At 42.2% G+C, this 9,826-nt stretch overlaps 1 pseudogene; it reads right to left on the bottom strand.

Moving 5' to 3' along the window:
• Positions 1 to 891: 891 nt before the first annotated feature.
• Positions 892 to 1,739, bottom strand: LOC122104248 (annotated as a pseudogene).
• Between the last annotated feature and the right edge of the window lie 8,087 nt (positions 1,740 to 9,826).

Genomic DNA, 9,826 nt, shown 5'->3' with positions numbered 1-9,826 from the left:
AATCTTTCCCAGATGGAACAAATTATTTGCTATTAAATTCATTTTAAAAATAATACGCCAATCATTATATTTCTTTGTTGGCTTATCTTTCCCTAAAAGAGCTGAAAATAAAATTGAACGTGGGAAAATTTGTTCTTTATATTTGAAGGAGAAAAGTAGGTATTTTTGTCTCTTCTTAGAAAATGGTAGGGCATAAAAAGAAAGAAAAAGTGGTAGGGCTGTGTTCAATAGGGCAAGGTCAGTGTGACAAATGTGTTTAGGTAACACCAAACCTTAAAATGGAAACAAAGACTCTGAGATGAAGAACACTTTCATATTCATATTTTTTCCAGACAAGGATATTTTTATTCAAGTAACTGCAAATAGGAAACCAGAAGGAGAGCCCCAGGCTGGGACAAGTAACGGCCACCCCTCCCCAACAGGACAAGGGGAGACAGTGGCCCCTACACTCTTCACACAGTCAACATGGAACCCCCCCCCCAACTCAGCTGCAGCATCCTCGGGGCAGGACCCCACCTTCCCTGGGACTGGGGTGGTCTGCAACCCAGCCTGCTGTGCCCTAGACCGCCTTCCCCCATGAAGTATCCTGGGGGAGGGGAATGTGGGCTGAATGGGAGGCTATGATGAACTGAATGTTTGGCGCTGGTAGCAGCAGCCAATGAATGAAACATTGAACAAAAAAAATCAGCACAACTGTCCAGAGGTAGTTTGTGAGCAGAGGAAAAGATGGAACCAGAACCTTGGGGGAGGGGTGAGGGCAGGCGAGGGAGGGGGTAGGCAGGGCGAGCTCCTTATTAGTGCCCCACAGATGAGGGGAACCGCCTAGAGCAGAAGTGGGGATGCTAGATCGCATAGGAAATCTGGGGGGGGGGTGCCCCACCTCTTGCCCTCTTACCTGTTCCCCACAAGGGGTTGTCCAACCCAGTGCAGGGGAGCAGGGGAGGTGAGGGAGAGCAGTGTGGGCCGCTGGGGACAGTTTGGCTGGGAGTTGAGCATCCCCTGTTGATGCCAGTATAGCCAGAGTGGACATGTCGAAATGGATGGGACATGGGGCCCCCGTAAGGCCAGGGGAGCCCCCCCAGACCCCTTTAAAAAGCCAGAGGCATCAGTGGAGGAGCAGAGCAAGTTCCCAAGCAAGAGCTCAGAGAGCAATTTCTCCACAAGGGAGTGGGGGTGCAGCAGGTGCATGCTGTGGCTAAGTGGGAAGTTAGCCTTGTCTGGGAGAGGCAGGTGTGCGTGGCTGGAAGGGCGCTGGGAGGTGGAAGAAAGCACTCCCCACTCGCCACAGGAGTCCTGCAGCGCTGGTGTGCTGTAGTGTGCGTGGGGAGGGCGCAAGGGGACAGGAGGCAGTTTGGGGGGATTAGGGGAGGGGGCTGTGGGAGCTGAACGAAGCTGCACAGTCCCAGAGGGAAGCTGCTCCTGGCCAGGGTGCAGTCGGCACTGCCCCTCCTCCGAGGACTCCTGCGAGATGCCCTCTTCCTCCTTCTCCAGTTTTTGGGGTCTGCCCCTTGGTCTCCTCCCTGGAGCTGTGATGGTTTTCCGGCAGCACCCTTGTTTTTGCTCCCCTCTGGTGGGCCGGAAGTCTCTTAGACGTTGGCACTTCACTGGGTTCCTTCGGAGGCTGCTTGCATGGCCTGCCCCCCCCCCCCCCCCCCCCCCCGGCGGCCTAGCTTCTCAGTACCGTCCTTTTCTGGCTTGGAGGCCAAGGGCTGGCTGGACTTGGAGCTGGACTCACTCATCCTTCACTGTGGAGGTCAACAGTGATGCAGGGATGCGGGAGCTCGGCCGCCAGCGGTGGGCGCTCCGGGGCTGCGGCAGTGGCTGGGACAGACCTGGTTCCGCTGTAACCACTGGTCGCAAATGCGGACGCCTTCTTGGAGTCAAGCCAGCTCCAGAAATAGCCCCAGCTCAGAGTCCCAGTTAGACATATACGTATTTTTAAATCTTTCGTTAAGCGGAGAAAATCTTCCTAAGTTGTGGAGTTCTGGCCTATGCTGATATGTTAAGAGAGGCGAAATATTTGGATTGCTAAGTTCGAATAATTCTTATACAGCAGCCACCTCCACACTTTTGCATCTCAACTTACTAAGGCTTCTGTTTATACATACTTGCAGTTCTGCTCTTTGACTTTTGCCCACATCTCCTTACTAGAAGATGCCATATCTGAGTCCAACCCTCTCAAATTTGATCAGGTGATTCCCAAGATTCTCTGTATAACAGGAACAGATGTTCTGGAAGGAAGCTACCCATGTCAGTCTATATCTTCACCTGTAGTAGGTCCTATTCCTGGCTGACACTCTTTCTCAGTGAAATGCACAAAAATATGCAGAGCGCCAGAGCACCAGCCTGAGAGGAAATGTAAAGGAAAATTAATTCTCTGCCTACAACACTTTTTACACCAAATGTAAATTACCTACAATAGAAAGTTTTCAATTCTCTGTAGACATCAATTGGGTTTCTATAGATAAAGCCACTAAGTGGACTCTCCTACAGCAATTTCAAGAATAAAATTTGCAAAAATATTGGTAGGCTTCTTAGTGACAAAAGGAAACAGATTTCTATTTAAATATAAACAATTAGTGAGCAACTAGAAGTTTCCTAAATATTAGTTGCAAGGCAGAATATGAAACATAATAGTAAAACTATTGGTAGTTTCATAAAATCCATAGATCTATCTTATAATTTAGATTGTAAATGCATAGTTATTTAACATCTTGCATTGGTCATTTGTAAAATATTGTTTCATTATTTAGAGATTTTTTTTTTTTTTTGTTGGTCGTGGGGCTTGAACTCTGGGCCTGGGCGTTGTCCCTCAGCTCTTCAGCTCAAGGTGAGCGCTCTACCACTTGAGCTACAGCGCCACTTCATTAAGTATTTAGATATCCTACATATTGGCATGTTTCACTATTTAACAAAAAATTAGATACATTATTACTATCATCAACCTCATCATGAAACTTTTTTTTTAAATAAAACTCTTGAAGTATTGAGAAGTGGTCAAATCTACAGTAGCAGATTCAAGTTTTCAAAAATTCCAATTTTTCACTTGAAAGCTCAATTTAAAACTTTTTTTTTGTCAGTTGTAGGGCTTGAATTCAGAGTCTGGGCAGTCCCTGAGCTCTTTTGCTCAAGGCTAGTGCTCTATCACTTTTAGCTGCAGTTCCACTTCTGGTTTTCTAGTGATTAATTGGAGATAAAAGTCTCACAGACTTTCCTTCCTGGGGCTGGTTTTGAACCACAACCCTCAGATCTCAGCCTTCTGTATAGTTAGGATTACAGGCATGAGGCATCAATACCTGGTGAATGCTCAATTTTTATCACTGATAAAAATATTACAGGTTGACCCATTGCAACAATGAGATGTACAAGACACTATGTTGAAAAACAAACTTTACAATTTAGGCAGGGGGTGGGAGATGGGGGGAGGGGGGAGTGTAGTTGAGGAGGTGGGAGGGAAGGGATGGTAGGGGAAAAACAAAGGAGGAGGCAACAATACTTGATAAGAAATGTACTCATTACCTTGCTCATGTAATTGTAACCCCTCTGTATAGTATTTTCACAATAAAAACTTAAAGATATTGAGTCATTTTCTTTGAAGTAGTAAGCTTATTTCATTAATTTTTGAGAAAAACATCAATCAAATCTGAATACTAATATGGCTATTAGTCCTTTAACAAAATAGTATTCCATGAAGAGTGGCTAGGTTAGCTTGCAGTCAATTATAAAAGAAGTCTGACTCAAGACAAGCATCTCTACACAAAATATAAGATGCTGAAAGTTAAATCAACAACTTTTTAGTGCTTCATTAAGTTCATAATTTTCTTCTAAATCTGTAATTTTTCTTTTCTTTTTTTTTTTTTTTTTGTCTGTGACCAGGACTCAAACTCAGCATATGATATTTTCACTCATGGGCTGGTGCTCAATCACCTGAGCCATGCCTCCAATCCCTTATAATTTTATTTCACAGAAAACTCACAGAAATATTACAGAGAATCCTTATATTACTGACACCCAGCTCCTTCTAATGTTAACATCTTAGACATTGAAATAGTGCCTTTATCAAATAGTACTGACAATCTTGGCATTGCAAATACTATTAGCAAGATTACAGGCATTCAAGTTTTCACCCATTTTCTATTAATTTCTTTTTCACGGCATTGGTTCCACAATCCATCCACAATCCCATGAGGCACATTACTGCCTCATTCTTCTTAGCATCCTCCAGTCTATAACAATTTCAGGATATTATTTAGTAAAAAAAAAAAAGGGGGGGCCTTTTCTCCTCTTTCATTGTAAGGTAATGAAGAATAGTGATTATTGTTTTGATTAAAATACAAATTTTCCTACCATTACTTTTGTGCTGTCGACGAAAATGCCAAGACAATAGAAAGGCAATAATGTATTAGTGTTATTAACAGATGTTCTTGCAAATTTCTGAATGATCTCAGTCTCTCTCAGAGCTAGAAGAATATCGAACCAACTCCCAGCAAAGGGAGAGCTAATCAGATTGTATTTTTAGCATCAGATCTTCTGGGCTTGGTGCAGCACCATCAGCATCTGAGTAGTATTCAAAGCTCCTGGTGGATGAACATGATTTCTACTCAGATGAAATACCAGAACCAGAAGCTGATAGGAGCAGCCATGGCACTTTGCCAAGAAACTTCTCTTCAATGCCTTCTTCCCAGCAATGCCAGTTGCTCATGGCTTCCTCCATCCAAGGCCCCACAACAGATACTCTTGTGCAGAGCTTTATGACATGCAGAATAAGCCTGTTGCCATCCTGGCTTTATTTACTCACAACTCTAGGAAACTATAGTTACCCTACAGGCTCCACTTTGCACCTATCCTTGCTCCACCAGGTAATGCCTGGTCTCTCTGGGGGGTACTTGGTGCTTCAGACATTTCTCTCTTTTCCAAAATTGTACTCTCAAGAAAACCCTTCCCTGAGGCCCTATTCTCCTTTTTCAACAGGACAGCAAGTTAAAATGTTCAGGAGGCTGTTGCACTAGCGTGGCTCATGCTTGTAATCCTAACTACATAGGAGGCTGAGATGTGAGGACTGCAGTTGGAAGACAGCCTGGGCAGCAAAGTCTGTGAGACTCTTATCTCCAATTAACCACCAGAAAACCAAAAGGGCTCAAAAAACCACTGTGGCTCAAAATGGTAGATTGCAAGCCTTGAGTCAAAGAGCTCAGGGACAGTGCCCAGGCCCAGAGTACAAGCCTCATGATGCACACACACACACACACACACACACACACACACACACACACACACACACACACACACACACACACACACACACACACACACACACACACACAATTCAGGAGGTAGGTAGGGATGCTCACAGTTTTAACAAGAGATGCCTGAAGTAGAATGATTTGATAGAAAAGAATTGTGAACCATACAGCATTTCAAGTGAGGCTCAAAGGTAAGTGGAGGTGATTTTAGAGCACTTGAAATTATATCAAAGGCTGACTCAGCTGAGGTACAGTCAGAGGAATTAAATTATTGGAGGAGGGAATCAAAATCTACAAATCTCCTTGTGAGATAAAGCCTATTTTTTAATTTCAACTTCTAATGAGTGAAAAGTGTATAATATTCACATTGTCAAAGAACAGACAGAAGCATAGCATGTTTCAGCTTACACTGCTGATACCATGGATGATCATATTTCTAACATTTCCATGTGTTCTCCCTTGTGGATATTTGGACATTACTTTAGTAGGCTATGTTTTAATATTTGAGGACCTTGTCTCCTAGTACCTCCCCACTGTACTGTTTTCCTGATTAAGGAAGCTTTTCCTTGTTTTTTGTGGTGAGGAGGGGAGGGGTGGGAGGGGAGGGAGGAAGGGGTGGATGACAGAGAGCATCTTTGGATAATTCAGAAGCTGTGTCAGTTAAACTGCTCCCTCTCTACCTTATCTGGAACAAATGAGGCATCTAGGGAAGTATATGTAGGGGACAGTTAGCACTGCCTAGTATACATCTTGTACCTGAAATGCACACTTACCTACTAGCAGAGCTATCAGCACTCTGTGGGCTACATCTGCAGATGCTCAAGATGGCTTTTCTTTCAAGTCCTGAAGTATGAAACAAGCCTTGCACATTTTGGAAAATCCCTTTGTGGGTTAAAAGTATGCATTTGGTCTTTCAGTTTTCACCTGGTTCCAGAAAGACTTTTCAATATCTGCCTCTGGTCTCTGCTGACTGAATTATGAGCAAATTAAGAAGTGGTCAGTAAAAATTCATAGAATGAAATTCTATTAAAAATGATAGTATTTGGGCTGGGAATGTGGCTTAGTGGTACAATGCATGAAGCCTTGGATTCCATTCCTCAGTACCACATAAACAGAAAAGGCTGGAAATGAAGCTGTTGCTCAAGTGGTAGTGTTAGCCTTGAGCAAAAGCAGCTCAGGCACAGTGCCCAGGCCCTGAATTCAAGCCCCAGGACTGGCAAAAAAGACAATATTTTAAACAATTTTGGCTTAGCAGTTGACACCTGCTCCTGTTCTGTATTACCCTTTCCCAGAGTTTGAACATTCAGAAGCAGGGAGGGAGGGTCCAGACACCGAGAAAGGGTATTTGGATGATGAAGCTCCTTTGTACAATGTACCTAGAGACAATTGGCTTACCCATGCATGCTTGCTCTAATGGGTGGACTCTGCTGCCCAGGCCAACTGTCTTCTCCTTATATCCCCCACCACAACCCACAACTCTCACTTCCAGGCCTTTGCTCATGGAATCACATTCTCTGTGTGACATTTTCTCTTTCACCTTTCTCCTCCAGCCTCCATAAATCCTATCTGGTCTTTAAGGACCAATACCAACTCTGGCTTCTCTGGCATTCATTCTTATTCAGTGCCATCATAATTTGATGACAACTATCAATTATTGGAATTACTATGTGCCAGGTGCTTAATCCTCATAGAAGATTTGTTACTTCTAGGCATGAAAAGATCAGATGATTTGAGTGTGCTGATCATATTATACTCTGAAGTGATGGAGCTGAACACTAGATTAGTGTGCCAGCTCTGAAGACAATGTTGCTGACTGCTCTCAAGACATGCTCCTGAAAGGTACTAAGCACTCAAGTGTGGGAAGCTGATGCAGCTATATGGGACCTCAAAGGTCAGTGTCCTATTCTCTAATTTTACAGATAAAAAACTTAAAAGCCTCACAAAGCAAAGAGACTTGACAAAAGTGACATGGTGAAATGTTGGCAGAGGCTAAACTAGTACTTGTTTTCCTGGTTCCCAGACTCATTCATTATTAGTTCAACAAATACGTTCCCATTACAAGTTTAAAGTACACCATGCAAACATCCATAAAAAAATTGATAAATTGGACAGCATAGAATTGCTCTGTGCTGCCAGATTAATGCAAATGTTATGGTAATTCACATTAAAAATTCTCCAACTACCTCTGGGTCTATAAGGTCTTTTTTTGTGGCGGGGAGAGGTCCGGTCGTGGGGCCTGAACTCTGGGCCTGGGCGTTGTCCCTCAACTCTTCAAGCTCAAGGCTAGCGCTCTACCACTTGAGCCACAGTGCCACTTACAGCTTTTTTCTTTTTGCTTATGTGGTGCTGAGGAATCGAACCCAGGGCCTCATGCATGCAAGGCAAGTGCTCTACCACTAAACCACCTTCCCAGACCCTATATAAGGTCTTATAAATGTGAAATTAATCAAAAAGATTATACTTCTGCACAATTATTTTACAAATTTTGACCTAGTTATGAATACTCATAGAAAACTGCACAATGAAAACTACAGGTATAGTCAATATCACAAGAATCTCAAATGTACTGAAATAGAAAGCAAGCTTGATTGTATTTGCCACTATCAGGATGATATAAGTGAATATTAATGCATAAATTTTTATTTAGCTACTTACATGATGTTAGACATTGCAAATGATTCAACTTGGTTCTGAAATTTCTCTTACTACTTTTCAAGTGTGTCTGGAGCAGTTTAATGATGAGTATTCTGTAATGCAAGTTAGATGTTTTTTAAAAATGTTTTCCATCAGCAAGAACTTTTATCTGGGTATATCAAGATAATCTTGAAGCTAAGTAACCAAAATACTCAAAGCACTTTACTACTTAAGTCAAAACAACTACAAGGTCCAAATCCACATGGGTTTTGTGGTGTGTGTGTGTGTATGTGTGTAAAGGGAAAAACTACTCCTGCACCTCCAAACAACATACTTACAATGGGAAATTGGACTAGATTATTTCTAGCAGATTCTGTCAATCAGAGGTATGTTAGAATATTTTTGCACAACTTACCTGATTTTCTTGAGCTTAGTGCTGACTTTATACAAAATTAACTCAGTAAAATTCTGACAATAGGTATGTATTAGGTACATACTTACTATTTCCAGTGCTCTTTTCCTGTAGTTACATGCTTTCACTTGGAATAATTTTCCTTTAATCTTAAGCACTCAGGATGTTATAGTACCAGTATAGTGGTAGTGAATTTTCTCAGGTTTTCTTTGAAAATGTCATTATTGCAATATGTAAGATGCCCTTGGTATAGAATTCTATGTTGCTATTTTCTTTCAGTAATTAAAAATTTTTATTACATTGTTACCTAGACTGCAGTTTAAGAAATAGGTCATCAGACTGGGAAGGTGGCTCAGTGGTAGAGTGCTTGCCTTGCATGCTCAAGGCCCTGGGTTCGATTCCTCAGCACCACATAAGAAAAAAGAAAGTGGCACTGTGGCTCAAGTGGTAGAGCGCTAGCCTTGATCTGAAGAACTGAGGGACAGCGCCCAGGCCCAGAGTTCAGGCCCCACAACCGGACCCCCCCCCCAAAAAAAAGAAATCAGTCATCTTATTGTTATTTGAAAGAAATGTTTTTTTTTTCTTTTTCTGGCTATTTTCAGATTTTCTTTTTATAATTTTCAAAATCTTACTATTGTGTCTAAGTGTTTTGTTTTGAATTTATGTTGCTTGGGGCATGAAAGGGTTCTCCTTTTTCAGACTTCAAAAAAGTTAGCGTTGGAAGTGGTGCTGTAGCTCAAGTGGTAGAGCGCTCACCTTGAGCTGAAGAGCTGAGGAACAGAGCCCAGGCCCAGAGCCCAGGCCCAGAGTTCAAGCCCCACGACCGACAAAAAAAAAAAAAAAAAAAAAAAAAAGTTAGCGTATGTGGAGTCTTTTGAGGAACATCCATGCTGCTTTCCAAAGTGGTTGAACAAGTTTATACTCCCACCAACAATGCAGTAGGGTTCCCTTCTGTCCATATCCCCTCCAGCATCTGTTGTTATTAGAGTTCTTGATTATAGCCATTCTATCTGGGGTGAGGTGGTATCTCAGTGTTGTTTTGATTTGCATTTCTTTTATGGCTAGAGAGGTTGAGCATTTCTTCATGTGTCTATTGGCCATCCTTCTTTCCTCTTCAGAGAAGTTTCTCTGTAAGTCTTTAGCCCACTTATTTATTGAGCTCCCCTATGACCCAGCAATCCCACTTTTGGGCATTTACCCGAATGATCACAAACAAGACCATATCTAAAGCTACCAGCACAACTATGTTTATTGCAGCATTATTTACCATAGCTAAGATATGGAACCAACCCAGATCCCCCTCAGTAGATGAATGGATCAAGAAAATGTGATATATATATATATATATATATATATACATATATATATATATATAGAGAGAGAGAGAGAGAGAGAGAGAGAGAGAGAGACAATAGAATTCTATGCCTCCATCAGAAAGAATGACATTGCCCCATTTGTTAGGAAATGGAAAGACTTGGAAAAACTTACATTAAGTGAAGTAAGCCAGGCCCAAAGAAACATGGGTCCCATGGTTTCC

This window comes from Dipodomys spectabilis, unplaced genomic scaffold, assembly GCF_019054845.1.
Source record: "Dipodomys spectabilis isolate Male_0828 unplaced genomic scaffold, ASM1905484v1 ptg000024l, whole genome shotgun sequence".
Lineage (NCBI taxonomy): Eukaryota > Metazoa > Chordata > Mammalia > Rodentia > Heteromyidae > Dipodomys > Dipodomys spectabilis.
The sequence above is the reverse complement of the archived record's forward strand: the minus strand, read 5'-3'. Positions and strand labels throughout refer to the sequence as shown.